Genomic DNA, 13,241 nt, shown 5'->3' on the forward strand with positions numbered 1-13,241 from the left:
AGGGCTCATTGGTGTTCACTAAAATCTTAGTAACACTAGCATGGTGTATCAGTCAGCTTTTGGTGGATTATGCTTAGGTAACAAACAACCCCTACAACTCAGTAATTTACAAAAACAAAGATTCATTTCTCAAGCAAATTACATCTGCTGCAGGCAGCTTTGGCTCTACTCCACTGGTGTCCTGGCTTGCAGGCTCTAGGTTGAAAGACCAACTTTTTGGGGACACGCTCACTGTGTGCTGGACCCAACCTTGAGGGAGGAGGAGTACTGATTTGTAGTGTTTGCTATTTCCATGATGGAAATACTCCCACCATGGCGGATTTCAGGCTACAAACAGTTTAACAAGAGGCTTGCCAAGTTTCTTGAAATGTAATAATCAGCTCTTATAAACCACTGGCACATGCTGCTCTTAAAACTGAAAACAGCTCACATTCTGCATGCTTCAGTTCTGCTCACCTCAGTTTTGCTTACATTCTATTGACCAAAGCAAGTAACATGACAGGGCCTATCAGTGGGGCCAGAAAGTATATTCCTCTTATAAGGAAGTCTTGCCAGTCACATGACAATGGGCAGAGATTGTATAATCCTTTTAAAAGAAGTTGAGTAAATAACTGGTTAGAATAATACAATCTGCCTTACATACTTTGGTTTAAGTAATTTCTTTTTGAAAACCTCATTCTTTCTATAAACCAGAGTTTCACAGTCTATTAATGGGGTTTCTCCTTACCATTCCAAGAATGGTTTCAGAAGAAGAAACCGGTTGGATGTCTTCAAAGGGATAGCTTTGCAATGTGAAGATTAAGTATTAGGTTACTACTTTTCTCCCAAAAGATGTCCATACTTATAGCTGAGGACATCTGATTAAAAGTACCTAGTATAAATGGATCAGATTAAAGCCATCTCTTATTCATGGTTTAATTCAAAAACAAAATTTTAAAGTTTATTGTACCTGACAATCCTTTTAACAAGAGGCTTTAACACTTTGAGTACCTTAAAAATCCATTTAGCCTTAAACTGACCATGTAATGAGACACATGGTATTTTTGTTAGTTCTAGTTAGTGCTATTTGTACCCAAAGCACTATCCTATACCTGAGTAAGAGTCTTAATTCAAGACACCATTCCTGCCCTCAAGAAGATTACACTCCAGTGAGACAGTAAGACAAATGCAACTCCAGGAAGAAAGTGAAAAATGTTGTAAGAGGAAACCTTCATGTGCCACACTAAACGGAGAACAGCTACATCTTCTTGAAAGTGGCAGCATTTAACCAAGATCTAAAAAAGGGTAGAATTTGGACTCCTGGAATTATGTTTATTATGCTCACAAGATGTGTTTTGGATTTATTTTTAAAGTCCAGAGAAAAGGAGCCTGTCTTTTTTCTGTGTTTAAGTCAATGCTTAAACTTTCCTATAATCTGAAATCTTTCTTGTAGTTTTAAATTAAATTTTAAATCAAATTATAAAATATATCTAAAATATCTAATAACTCTTCTCCTTTGCCCCACACTCTTTGTTCAAATTTCAGCAAGAAAAACACTCTTTAATTCTTATTTTGGTGGTAGCAATTCCCTTAACTTTCATCATGCTGTTAACAATAAATAAATAAGAGGATCTCATTTCTGTCTTCTGCCATGGAAGTTGGCAAAGCATAAGGACTTACATTTCACTGATAATGCAGAATATTTACTGTCCAGATTCTTGCCAGAGATTATAGCCTTGAATCTGCTGTCTAATCCTTATCAAAAACCCAGTTTGAGAAAATTACTTATGGAGGTTGCCTCAAAGACATGAAGTTATAGAGCTGTGTATGTGGACCACACTCTTTTGGTACAATACATCCTTCCTATATGTGCTTTTGGTCTGTATTTTTTTCTTGGATGTTTTTGTCTGGTTTTGGTGTCAGAGTAATACAGCGGTATAAAATGAGTTGAGAAATATTCCTTCCTCTTTTATTTTTTGGAAGATTTTGTGACTAATTTGTATTAATTCTTCTTTAAATGCTTGTTGGAATTCAACAGAGAAGCCATCTGACCTGAGTTTTTCTTTATGGGTAGTGTTTTAGATTACTAATTCGATTTCTTCATTGGTTCTAGGTCTTTTAGATTTCAGTTCCTACTTGAGGCAGTTTTGGTAGTTTGTATCTTTCTAGGAATTTGTCCATTTCATCCAAGTTATCTAATATGTTGGTGTACAGTTGTGCATAGTATTCCTTTTTAATTTCTGTAAGGTTGGTAGTAATGTCTCCTCTTTCAGTTCTGGTTCCTATATGTGCTTTTAATGAACTTTCCATTGGGGTCATGCCATCTGCCTTCAGTGAGGTAGTTTGTAGGACATAGCTACATAAAATTCATTATCACGATCAGTATCAATGTCATCGACTAGAGTTGTCCACTGTATCCCACAGTGTTTCTTCTGTAGGACCCAGAGAGAAGACCATTCTCTGATCTCTCATGTCATGGAAAGCTCTGCATCCCATGAACAAATGGAACCTTTGAATCCTGTGGGCACTGTGGTTCATTTATTGGACTGTTTGCTTATTTCAGCTGCTAGGTGGCTGAGTCAAATATGGGATGCCTACGCTATTAGTTTCCTAGGGCTGCTGTAACAGGGTACCACAAACTAAGTGGCTTAAAACAAGAGAAATTTATTCTCTTACAGTTCCGGAGGTTAGAAGTCTGAAATCAAGGTGCCAGCTGGGCCATCTGCCTCTGAAACCTGTAGGGGAGGTTCCTTCCTTGCCTTTCCCTACCTTCTAGTGGTGGCCAGTAATCCTTGGTTTACAGTTTCATCACTCCAATCTCTGCCTTTGTTGTGGCATTCTCCTTGTGTGTGTGTGTATGTCCAATCTTCCCTCTTACAAGGACACCAGGATGGAGCTTGGATTAAGCTCTATCCTAATGACCTCAACTTAACTTGATTATATCTGCAAAAACCCTATTTCCAAATAAGGTCACATTCAGAGGTACCCTGGGTTAGGACTTTAACATATCTTTTTTTGCAGGGGGGACACAATTCAACTCATAACACTCACCTACCAGTTCCATATGGTAAACTTTTCTATGTGCTAACCTTTTGTTTTCCTACCTTTATTTTCCTTTTGTCCCAATTCCCTGAATTACTTAGTTTTTCCTTAATTATATGCATCTTTGGCAGTGTCTGAAGGAAAGAAGGCAGAAAGGAAGGGGGGAAGGAGGGAAGAAAAGGGAAAAGAGAGAAAGGGAAGGAGGAAGAAAAGTTTGCCCCCCAAAATCAGACAGAGTTGCAGGAATGGAGAGTGAGGGTGGGGAAGACTGGCCGGAAAAGTGTTTTTGCTGTATGGGCTTTGTCAGAGCCTCAGAATTATTCTTTTGGTGAGGATGAGAGCCGTGATTAGCAGCTATCTGCAGCTTAGCTGACTTAGAGAAAAATTAGAAGGTAGTTTGAGGAGCTGAGGATTAGGGAAAGAAGGGTATGATATAGCTACTTTTAATGCTGACATTAGTAGACACAATATGGATCCAGGTTTTGTGGTGCTTGAAAGCTTATACAGTGTTTTGTTGTTGTTTTTTTGTTTTTTGTTTTTTTTGGTTGTGCCGGGTCTTTGTTGTGGCTCGCCGGCTCCTTAGTTGTGGCATGCGAACTCTTAGTTGCAGCATGTGGGATCTAGTTCCCTGACCAGGGATTGAACCCGGGCCCCCTGCATTGGGAGTGCGGAGTCTTAACCACTGCACCACCAGGGAAGTCCCCAGAAAGCTTATATGGTGTTGAGGACCCATGTATTCTAGCTATCGGGGACATAGACCCATTAAATCATTTATTTAATGTATACAATTTACCCTGGACGACAGCATCCCATCCCTATAAGATACAAATGGCACCTTAGCTGAAACTTAATAGGCTATTCTAATGGTCTGTCAGGCTAGCTGCTTCTGGATGTGTATGTTTTACAGGGTCAGCCAAAGCTACTGAATAAACCATTTTCCCTTTCATCTGTTCCTCATCTTAATCCATCACAGTTGAGAATCCTAATCCTAACGCCACAGCACACCAAGGGTTCTCATCGCTCCACCTACCACTAGAAATGAGATCCTCGTTACCATCTGATGGGTAAATAATCCAGTTCCAGAATCCCATCCTGAGGTTTGGAGGTTCACAGGTTTTAAGCTTCTGCTTTCTAGCACCACTCTGGTTTTTAGCTTGTGTTCCCTTAAATGCAGTAACTAAGACAAAAACTATGACGCAAGTAGCTTGAGAGGTAATCACAGGAGGTAGGATGGGGGAGCAGGGAGAGTAATACACACCAAAATAAAGAAGCTTTATTTTTTTTTAACTCTAAATAATTGTGTGCCTTCAAATAATGTCTTCATTTTATATTTATAGTCATGATTGTAACAAAAGTTATCCCCACGTGATGAACTGTTTTCAATCCTCACCTTTAGGCTTTTTCAGACTCAACTTCATTTTTGTAACTTTATCATTTTCTGTCATTTAATGTGTTACTATAGACTTTGTTTATTTTGTTGGTTGGCTTTTGGCTTGGAGTCTTAGGAAGTTTTTTAAACTTACTTTTGAAACTTGACACTTTCACTACAATTATATATAAGTGCAAGTCTCTTTTTGTTTGAAACATAGTGAGCTAAGCTTGGGGTTTATCCTGGAGGTAGTTTTAAGCAAGAGAGTTACACAGTAAGATTTCTATTTTAAGTATACCACTTCAGGGAAGGCTATGGGATGTGCGGGAAAAAAACAGACTAGAGACAGGTAGACCAATATTGCAATATTGTGGGCCAAAACCAAGATATTTTTAAGATTCAACCAATTCAATATGTAGCAGAAAATAATAAGCAAGAGAATGGGTGGATGACGGAATTGGTACATGTAACTGCAGTGTGGTTTGTGGTTCCATGTCTCCCTGCTGTCTTTTCCTGGCCTTGGTGTGCTTGAGGTGCCTGGGTTGCTGCTCAGAGGGCGGCATCTCTGTAGTACCCACGTCTAGAGAGTAGTGTTCCCCCGGTGACCTCTTCCAGGTCACTGGGATGAGAGGGAGACACTGGTAGCAGAAAAAAATGGCTCTCTTCCTATGGGAATTCTCAGATGGGCCTTAGAAATTGATTTCTATTTCTCAGAACTATTAGGAAGAAATAATAGAAGGACTTACCTCAGAATTTCCACCCCTTTTCAGAATCCATTAATCCACCGTCCTGTATTTTGTTGTGGTTTGTGTACATCCATTCGCCATAAACTACTGCATGCCTCCGACTGTGGGTGGCTTGCAGTATCCAGGTAGGACCCACTGGCTGCCATTTCACATTTTCCTTCTCCCAGGGCTGTAAAATGCCTTGTAAAGACCCACAGTGCACTTTCTGGCTGCCTTCCCTTAGCCCCACGTTTGCAATTTCTGTTAACATACAGTTGAATGGACAGTCGGAATCAAGCCTACATGCTGTGGGACACGCTAAGGAATGTTAATGTCTTAAAGTAGGGAATACTGTTTTTTTTTTTAACTGCCACATCTTAAAGGGAAGAAGGGCAGGGGGACAGAAAAGGCAAAGCAGTATGAGTGAGAGCAGTGAAGGCCTTCTTGTTCTTACCCACCAGGGTCCCCAGCGGGGGCTTGTGCTTGGAAAGCAGACCCGGCAGGAGGAGCCATGGTAGGTGGGCGGCGCCCCTGCACAGACAGCCTTGTCGGGGTGCGGCTGCATTGGACACTTGCTCAAAGTGCTGGCGGGGCTGGGGCGTCGGGGGTGGTGTCCATACTGCTTGTTTGAAGGCCTGGTGTGACTGTTAGGGTGAGCATCTGGACGCTTATCTCCCCAGGGGTCCGTGTCCCCTGCCGTGGTCAAGGTTGATGTGACCTGACCCTGGTGGTCAGACATTCCACACAAGTTTCAGAAGTTCTTACTAGCTTCTTCTGCCAAAGGAAAAAAGACAAACTTGCACAGAAGAGCTGGTTTGGCTATTCTCTGAGATAATTAAAAAGAATAACAACAACAACAAAACAGTTTTGATTTTCTTTTGTGTCTTATTCTGCAGTAGGAGAAAAGGAAACCATTGTATGTGTGGCTTGTGGATACAAACAGAAGTCAGATTCACAGATCTAGAGTTCGGCATCTTGTCCTCAGAGAAGCCAGGTCATTATGCTGTGGCCCTTCGGCTTTTCCTGGGTTGGCTTGGGATGATCCAGGCTGCCTGGATTTGTGAGTGATTTAATTAATTCAAAACCTCCCTCTCTTCCCAACCACACGTCATTCTCATTTCTCAAGTCACCACTTTTATGAAGACTTCTTAGACTATACGATGTGGAAGTGCATGATACAAACATGGAGGACAGGGGAAATTTAGATGAGAGAGATCCGAGAAGCTAGCCTTGCCTTCACAGGTCACCTGTAATGATCTCAGCGGCAGAAATCAGATCTCATATTTTATGCATTCCCCCCATACAGCTTAGCACAGTGCTGGGCAAATAGTAGGTCTCAGTATATACGTGGAGGGATTGAAAATGCAGAATATGTACTATGCCACTTATATGAGGTATTTAGAGTAGCCAGATTCATAAAGACAGAAAGTAGAAGGGTGGGTGCCGGGACTGGGGGGAAGGAGGGGAATGGGGAGTTAGCATTTCATGGGTACAGAGTTCCAGTTTGGGAAGATGAAACGTTCTGGCGCTGGATGGTGGTGGCCACACAGCAGTGTGAGTGTACTTAACGCCAGTGCCCTGGCCACTTTAAAAGGGTTAAAATAGTAAATTTTATGGGCTTCCCTGGTGGCGCGGTGGTTGAGGATCTGCCTGCCAATGCAGAGGACACGGGTTCGAGCCCCGGTCTGGGAAGATCCCACATGCCGCGGAGCAGCTAGGCCCGTGAGCCACAACTACTGAGCCTGCGCGTCTGGAGCCTGTGCTCCGCAACAAGAGAGGCCGCGATAGTGAGAGGCCTGCGCACCGCGATGAAGAGAGGCCCCCGCTTGCCGTAACTGGAGAAAGCCCTCGCACAGAAACGAAGACCCAACATAGCAATCAATCAATCAATCAATAAATCTTTAAAAAAAAAATAGTAAATTTTATGTATATTTTACCACAATAGAAAGTATATTTTTTTAAAAGGCGCATACCGTAGAAATCGGAGGGTCTTCCCTCATTCTACCTTCAGCTGCCCCACCTCGTGCAGGTGTGCAGAATCAATATCTGGGTGTGAATGAAATCTCCAGTTTGATGGGCATGCTGGGCAGGCTTCAGATACTGGGCTCAGCTTCCCACTTGCTAGCCCCATTGTTTTAAAAAAAACAGGAACGTTTGCATCAGGCTTTTAGTCTAGATTTGTCTTTGTAGTTCATGCCTTCACGAGAATGGTTAGGAAGGGGTCCAGATGCCGACCAATGTTAACCAGTGTTAGTTTTGCCCTCAGAGTAATGGGAAAAGGCAAGTGACGGTTTGACTGTGGGCATGTTACCTAAGATCTAAAAAACTTGAACCTGTAAAATGGGGATAATAGTCATATTTTCTTCCACTGGGTTGTTATGAGGATTAAATGAGATGAGTTACATGAGATACCCAGGACCTGTCTATAAATGGCATCAGGGAATTCTTTGATTTTGTGACTTCAGCGTGGCTTTGAGCAGAATCCAAGTGGACTACAGGTCCCCCGTAGACCAACAGTGCCTCGTCTAGGACGTGCGATCCCTCTTGTAACAAATCCCTGGAAGGTACCGGCTTGCTGCCTGGAGGAGCAACCGGACCAGAGAGTTAGAGGCCTAAAGGCTCTTTCTTGCAGACTGACTTCCCCACTCAGCCAGACACTGTGCTAGCAGCTCCTGGGCTCATGTGTCCTCAGTCGTGCTCTCTTTCTTTCGTTTAAATTAAAAAGATCTGGGGCTTCCCTGGTGGTGCAGTGGTTAAGAATCCGCCTGCCAGTGCCGGGGACATGGGTTCGATCCCTGGTCCAGGAAAATCCCACATGCGACGGAGCAGCTAAGCCCATGTGCCACAACTACTGAGCCTGCGCTCTAGAGCCCGCGAGTCACAACTATGAGCCCGTGAGCCACAACTACTGAAGCCCGTGCGCCTAGAGCCCATGCTCTGCAACGAGAAGCCACCACAATGAGAAGCCCGTGCACCGCAACGAAGAGTAGCCCCTGCTCACTGCAACTAGAGAAAGCCTGTGCACAGCAACGAAGACCCAACACAGCCAAAAATAAATAAATAAATTAAATAAGTAAATTAAAAATTAATTAATTAATTAATTAAAAAGATCTTGGGAAAGGACTCAGCGAGACCCAGCCTTGGCTGGCCTTCTCACCTGCTTGGTCAGGTGAGACCAGATTTGGCCACTCTCACTTGGCCAGAGGTTGGAGTAGGGGGGCAGTTTTCAGTGAAGAGAATTTCTGCCTCCTGGAAAAAAGGAGTGTTGGGCAAAGAGAAACAAGGAGTCCACTGCACACAGTATTTCCTGCTCTGGACTAGCTGAAGAAAATCAGCCATGGGCCCCACCCTCAGGGGTCCTGTTCTATAGTAACTAATGACCTATATGTCATGGTGGCCTGTTTTCAAAGAACAGTTGCCTTCGGTTTCTTCCTAGGGAGTTGAGCACATTGATCTTAAGGTTTTTCAAGTTGGCATCTGAACTTATTTGACCTTGGTTTGATATGGGGGGAACTTCAGGTTGCAAAGATGAAATTGAAAAAATAAAAAATGCTTAATGAAAATACTTGAAATAAACTCAAGGCCACATTAACATTCAGTCTGCACTTCCAAACAGAAGCTATTTTTACATTCCTATTTACTAGTATGATATACTGTGGTTATTTTTCCCCATGACTCAATAGGATGGGATAATTTCCCCCTTTCTTCAAATAGTTCTCAGTTTGAATGTGACACAGAGTTCCCATTTTCCCCATAAATCGCATATTTATAGCACATGGGAATAGCCAGAATGCTATGCATCTCTTAAAAGTACTTCTGTACTTGAATTACAGAGAAAATGACTCAATAGGATTCTGAACTTTGGGCACTCGATGGAGCTGGAGCAGAGAGGCGAACAGCACTGTGTGTTCTGGGCCGAGGTCCTATTTGTTCTGAACACCATCCTTGAGCCTGCCCCTGACTGTGTGCGCTTCGGGCAGGGTGCTGGGGGGAGGCTGGCAGAACGGTCAGGAACAGAGCTGGTTCACGAGCGGAGGCTGTGGACGTGAACACAGGCTAGACTTCATGGGCTTGGCTTCAGCTGTGCCCCGTACTAGCTGGGACAGCTCAGGGCAGTTTCTTAGCCTCTCTGCCGCTTTTGCTTTTTCCTCTCTGAACTGGCCTAACAGAAGGAGTGACACCTGGGGTTCTGGTAAGAATTTGACTGACACGTGTAAAACTCTTCCCATAGTGTTTGGCATGGAGTGAGCCATCAGTACATGATGGTTACTGTTCCTGAGGGAGGTACAAAGCAGGGCAAAGGTGTCTCTGTCCCTTGCACTCTTCTTCCCCTTCCAGTGTACTCCTTTGGAAGCCTGGTGGCCCCTCCCGAGACTAGATGAGCTCTCTACGTGGGTAGGGGTGCCTTTCATACCCCTCAGAAAGCCAAGTGGGATCTGAGAGGGGGACGGGACACAGAATAGGCCCTTCCAAGCCCACCTCTGGTCCAGGCATCCCATTGGCCTTTGGGGCTGGTCCTCTCCATCACGTGAGAGACCGCATGATGGCCTGGAGCCAAGTGCATATTTGTCTGGAGGGTCCTCGGTGTAGCAGATGCCCCCTTTATAACCCTGCACTCTAGGTGACAATGGGCAGCTAGTTGAGCATTTAGGAACTTGTTTCTTATTGGGGTTTTTTGGTTTGTTTGTTTGTTTGTTTGGGTTTTTTTTGGCTGTACCGCGCGGCACATGAGATCTTAGTTCCCTGACCAGGGATTGAACCTGTGCCCCCTGCAGTGGAAGCGCCGAGTGTTAACCACTGGACTGCCAGGGAAGTCCCTACTGTTGTTTTTTAAAATGAGTTTTATTTATTTATTTATTTTGAAATTTATTTATTTTTATTTTTATTTATTTTTGGCTGCGTTGGGTCTTCATTGCTGTGCGAGGGCTTTCTCTAGTTGCGGTGCACGGGCTTCTCATTGTGGTGACTTCTCTTGTTGTAGAGCATGAGCTCTAGGTGCACGGGCTTCAGTAGTCGTGGCATGCAGGCTCAGTAGTTGTGGCTTGCAGGCTTTAGAGCACAGGCTCAGTAGTTGTGGCGCACGGGCTTAGTTGCTTCACGGCATGTGGGATCTTCCCGGACCAGGGCTCGAACCCGTGTCCCCTGCATTGGCAGGCGGATTCTTAACCACTGTGCCACCAGGGAAGCCCTAAAATGAGTTTTATAGTAGAATTTATATACAACAAAATGCTTCCATTTTAAGTGTAAAGTTTGGGGGGTTTTGAAAAATGTACACAGCCATGTAAGCACCACCTCAATCCACATACAGCATATTTTCATACCCACCCCCATGTTCCCTTATATCCTGTTCAATTAGTCTCCCCTTCTTCTCACCCCCAGGCAACTGCTGATCTGCTTTCTGTCACTGTAGAAAATTTGTATTTTCTAGAATTTCATATAAATGTGTTAGGCATCTTTCATTCATCATAGTGCTTTGGAGATTGATCCATGTTGTTGCAGTGTATCCTTGGATTCTTCCTTTTTCTTGATGAGTTTTATTCCATTATGTAGATATACCACAATTTGTTTATCCATTCCCCTGGTGATGGACATTTGGTTGTTTCTGGTTTAGGGGTATTGTATATATTTTTGAAAGCTGCTCTGAACATTTGTGTACAAGTCTTTGTGTGGATATATGTCTTAATTTCTTTTGGATAAATACCAGGAGTGGAATTACTGGGCAATATGGTAAGCATATGTTTAAATTTATGAGAAACTGCCGAAATGTTTTCCAGCGTAGCCGTAGTGTTTTTTTTTTTTTTTATGGAAGGGGATTTTCTTTTTTTATTTTATTTTATTTATTTACTTATTTATTTATCTATGGCTGCGTTGGGTCTTCGTTTCTGTACGAGGGCTTTTCTCTAGTTGCGGCAAGTGGGGCCACTCTTCATCGCGGTGCGCGGGCCTCTCACTATCGCGGCCTCTCTTGTTGTGGAGCACAGGCTCCAGACGCGCAAGCTCAGTAATTGTGGCTCATGGGCCCAGTTGCTCCGCGGCATGTGGGATCTTCCCAGACCAGGGCTCGAACCCGTGTGCCCTGCATTGGCAGGCAGATCCTCAACCACTGCGCCACCAGGGAAGCCCAGCAGTAGTGTTTTACACTATCAGCAATGTCACTGACACTTGGTATTGTCTGTCTCTTTTACTTTGGTCATTCTAGTGGCTGTGAAGTGATATCTTATTTTGGTTTTAATCTGCATTTTCCTAATGGTTAATGATATTGAGGTCTTTCCATGTGCTTATTAGTCATTCATGTATCTTCTTTTGTGGTGTCTTTTCAAATATTTTGCCTATATTTAGTTGGTTTCTGTCTACACAGTTGAATTATATTCATTCTTTATATATTCTGCATATAATTCCTTTGTGAGGTATATATATTGCAAATATTTCCTCCTATTCTGTAGCTTTATTTTCATTTTCCTAATAGTGTTTTTCGATGAGCAAAAGTATTAATTTTGAGAAAGCCCCATATTCCAATTATGTCTCTAATTGTTTGTGATTTTTATGCCCTAAGAAATATTGGTCTATACCAGAGTTACAAAGATTTTCTTTTAGGTTTTCTTCTAGGAGTTTATAGTTTTCAATTTCATATGTTGTCTGTTATACATTTTGAGTTAATTATTGAGTATGCTGTGAGGTAAGGGTCAATACTTGTAATTTTTGCAGCATCCCTTTCCCCATTGAAATGCCTTGGCACCTTTGCTGAAAATCACTTGACTATACATTTGTGGGTCTCTTTCTGGACTCTCTGTTCCATTGGTCTACATGTTTCACTATCATACTGTCTTGATTACTATATTTTATAGAAAGTCTTGAAATTGCTTTGGTTATTCTAGGTCGTTTTCATTTCTATAAAAAGTTTAGAATCAGCTCATCAAGTTCTAAAAAAAAAATCTTCTGGAATTTTGATTGAGATTGTGTTCAATCCATGAATCAATTTGGGAGAGAACTGCCATCTTTTTTTTTTTTTAATAAATTATTTATTTTTGTCTGCTTTGGGTCTTCGTTGCTGATCGCGGGCTTTCTTTAGCTGCAGTGCGCAGGCTTCTCACTGCAGTGGCTTCTCTTGTTATGCAGCACGGGCTCTGGGCACGCGGGCTTCAGTAGTTGTGGCGCATGGGCTCAGTAGTAGTGGCTCACGGGCTCTAGGGCACAGGCTCAGTAGTTGTAGCACATGGGCTTAGTTGCTCCACGGCCTGTGGGATCTTCCCGGACCAGGGCTCGAACCTGTGTTCCCTGCATTGGCAGGCGGATTCTTAACCACTGTGCCACCAGGGAAGCCCGAGAATTTCCATCTTTTTTCTTTTTTAAAATTTATTTATTTAATTTATTTATTTTTGGCTGTGCTGGGTCTTTGTTGCTGCGCATGGGCTTTCTCTAGTTGGGTGAGCGGGGGCTACTCTTCACTGCGGTACGCAGGCTTCTCATTGCGGTGGCTTCTCTTGTTGTGGAGCACGGACGCTAGGCTCACGGGCTCAGTAGTTGTGGCACACGGGCTTAGTAGTTGTGGCACATGGGCTTAGTTGCTTCACGGCCTGTGGGATCTTCCCGGACCGGGGCTCGAACCTGTGTCGCCTGCATTGGCAGGTGGATTCTTAACCACTGTGCCACCAGGGAAGCCTCCAAGAATTTCCATCTTAATAGTACTGAATCTTCAGATCCATGAACATGATATATGTGTCTGTTAATTTAGGTCTTAATTTTTTTGCAATGCTTTATAATTTCGGTGTATAGGTTTTGCACATACTTTGTTAAATTTACTCCAAAGTATATCATGTTTTTTGATGGTGTTATAAATGTAAATGTATTTTAAATTTCATTTTCCGAATGTTCATTGCTGGTATATAGAACTATAATCAAGTTTGTATATTGACCTTGTATCCTATGACCTTGATAAGTTCAATATACTGGTTTTAGTAGCTCTGTGTGTGTGTGTGTGTGTGTGTGTGTGTGTGTGTGTATGTGTAGATTCCTTAGGATTTTCTAACACAATAATGTTATCTGTGAAGAAAGATAGTTTTATTTTTTTCCTGTCCAATATTTATGCCTTTTCTTTCACTTCTGAGCCTTTTTTTTTTTTTGGCAAT

General features: G+C 42.8%; 1 protein-coding gene and 1 long non-coding RNA gene across 4 annotated transcripts in view; both read left to right on the plus strand.

Moving 5' to 3' along the window:
- The window catches only part of CRHBP (corticotropin releasing hormone binding protein), a 481,877-nt gene that overhangs the window by 333,508 nt on the left and 135,128 nt on the right, over positions 1-13,241 (plus strand). The gene's annotated exons all lie outside the window — the stretch shown is intronic.
- Positions 1-13,241, plus strand: part of LOC309622543 — a 34,394-nt gene that overhangs the window by 1,247 nt on the left and 19,906 nt on the right. The gene's annotated exons all lie outside the window — the stretch shown is intronic.

Source organism: Balaenoptera borealis, assembly GCF_965194805.1.
Source record: "Balaenoptera borealis genome assembly, chromosome: 2".
Lineage (NCBI taxonomy): Eukaryota > Metazoa > Chordata > Mammalia > Artiodactyla > Balaenopteridae > Balaenoptera > Balaenoptera borealis.